The sequence below is a fragment of the Oratosquilla oratoria genome, chromosome 42 (genome assembly GCF_046742065.1).
Source record: "Oratosquilla oratoria isolate Oo_2021 chromosome 42, ASM4674206v1, whole genome shotgun sequence".
Classification (NCBI taxonomy): domain Eukaryota; kingdom Metazoa; phylum Arthropoda; class Malacostraca; order Stomatopoda; family Squillidae; genus Oratosquilla; species Oratosquilla oratoria.
The window spans coordinates 36,215,583-36,218,082 of NC_134818.1; the positions used below are offsets into that span (position 1 = coordinate 36,215,583).

The 2,500-nt window shown below is 49.6% G+C and overlaps 1 protein-coding gene across 3 annotated transcripts in view; it reads right to left on the reverse strand.

Moving 5' to 3' along the window:
- Hdc (histidine decarboxylase) overlaps positions 1-2,500 on the reverse strand; it is a 367,462-nt gene that overhangs the window by 51,162 nt on the left and 313,800 nt on the right. The gene's annotated exons all lie outside the window — the stretch shown is intronic.

Below are 2,500 nucleotides of genomic sequence, written 5' to 3' on the forward strand. Positions count from 1 at the left end.
CTTCCCTCCTTTCCCTCCCTCCTTCCCTCTCCTCCTTTCTCTCCCTCCCTCCCTCCCTCCCTCCCTCCTTCCTCCCTCCCTCCTTCCCATCCTCCCTCCCCCTGTCCCTACCTTCCCTCCTTTCCCTCCCTCCCTAGCGATGCGTGCCCTGGCAGTCTAATGGGGAACCCAATGCTGCCCATTACGTATTTTTTTCACTATTAAGCATTCGTTAATAGGTTGCGCTGTTAAACAACCGTGGGGCGGGAGGAGATTCCTCCCCCCCTTTGCCCCCCTTTGCCCCCCTTTTGCCCCCTTACCGTTGCTTCGCCCCTCTCTCCCCTTCCGTCCCCTCTACTACCCTCCACTCCACTCCACTCCCAACTTCAACGACTGGCCTTGGAGTCACACAGACGTGGAGGGAAGCTTACTCTCTCCGACTCTTTATTTATTTATCTACTTTTCTAATTTTCGTTTTACAGTTCCCATTCTTCTTCGTATCCTTTCTTTCTTCCTCCTCCATTTCCTGGACTTCATCTCTCTCTCTCCCTTCCTCTCTCTCCATCTCTCTCTGTTTGTGTCTCTCTTTTTCTATCTCTCTCCCTCTCTCTCTCTCTCTCTCTCTCTCTCTCTCTCTCTCTCTCTCTCTCTCTCTCTCTCTCTCTCTCTCTCTCTGCCTCTCTCTCTGTCTTTTTCTCTCTTCCTCCCTATCTCTCTTTCTCTCTCTCTCTCTTTCTCTCTTTCTCTCTCCCTTCCTCTCTCTCTTTCTCCCTCCATCCCTCCCTCCCTCTCTCTCTCTCTCTCTCTCTCTCTCTCTCTCTCTCTCTCTCTCTCTCTCTCTCTCTCTCTCTCTCTCTCTCTCTCTCTATCTCTCCCTTCCTCTCTCTCTCTCTCTCTCTCTCTCTCTCTCTCTCTCTCTCCCTTCCTCTCTCTCTCTCTCTCTCTCTCTCTTTCTCTCTCTCTCTTTCTCCCCCCCCTCTCTCTCTCTCTCTCTCTCTCTCTCTCTCTCTCTCTCTCTCTCTCTCTCTCTCTCTCTCTCTCTCTCTTTCTCCCTCTCTCTTTCTGTCTTGCTTTCTATCTCTTCTCTTTTTCTCTCACTTCCCCCTCTCTCTCTTTCTCTCTCTCTGTCTGTCTGTCTATCTGTCTCTCTGTCTCACTCTCTGTCTCTTTCTCTCTCCCTCCCTTTCTCACTCTCTCTCTCTCTCTCCCTCTCTCTCTCTCTCTCTCTCTCTCTCTCTCTCTCTCTCTCTCTCTCTCTCTCTCTCTCTTTCTCCCTCTCCTTCTCCCTCTCTCTCTCTCTCTCTCTCTCTCTCTCTCTCTCTCTCTCTCTCTCTCTCTCTCTCTCTCTCTCTCTCTCTCTCTCTCTCTCTCTCTCTCTCTCTCTCTCTCTCTCTCTCTCTCGCTCTCTCTCTTTCTCTCCGTTTCCCTCCCCCTCCCTCTCTCTCTCTCTGCCTCGATCTCTGTCTCTTTCTCTCTCCCTCCGTATCTTTCTCTCTCTCTCTCTCTCTCTCTCTCTCTCTCTCTCTCTCTCTCTATCTATATATATATATATATATATATATATATATATATATATATATATCTCACTCTCTCTTTCTGTCTTGCTTTCTATCTCTTTTTCTTTCCCTTCCCCCCCTCTCTCTCTGTCTGTCTGTCTGTCTGTCTGTCTCTCTGTCTCTGTCTCTCTCTCTCTCTCTCTCTCTCTCTCTCTCTCTCTCTCTCTCTCTCTCTCTCTCTCTCTCTTTCTCTCCCTGTCTCACTCTCTGTCTCTTTCTCTCTCCCTCCCTTTCTCTTTCTTTCTCTCTCCCTCCCCCCTCTCTCTCTGTCTCTCTGTCTATCTGTCTGTCTGTCTGTCTGTCTGTCTCTCTTTCTCTGTCTGTCTCTCTCTCCCTCCCTTTCTCTCTCTCTCTCTCTCTCTCTCTCTCTCTCTCTCTCTCTCTCTCTCTCTCTCTCTCTCTCTCTCTCTCTCTCTCTCTCTCTCTCTCTCTCTCTCTCTTTCTCTCTCTCTCTCTCCCCTCTCTCTTTTTCCTTCTCTTTCTCTCTCTCTGTCTTGCTTTCTATCTCTTTTTCTCTCCCTCCCCCACTCTCTCTCCTTCTCTCTCTCTGTCTCTGTCTCCTTCTCTCTGTCTCTGTCTCTCTCTTTCTCTCTCCCTAATTCTAAAACCTATTTGGCCGTTAGGGCATGCAGATCCTCAAGCTAAAACAGTGAGGAACCAACCTACACTAAAAGAGAGAGAGAGAGAGAGAGAGAGAGAGAGAGAGAGAGAGAGAGAGAGAGAGAGAGAGAGAGAGAGAGAGAGAGAGAGAGAGAGAGAGAGAGAGAGAGAGAGAGAGAGAGAGAGAGAGAGAGAGAGAGAGAGAGAGAGAGAGAGAGAGAGAGAGAGAGAGAGAGAGAGAGAGAGAGAGAGAGAGAGAGAGAGAGAGAGAACTGAGGGTATGTTGGGGTATGGGAGAGGAGGGGCGTCCGGGCTCGCCAACAACCCAGGAGCTAAACCGCAATGAATTCATTGCCCATTTTCTT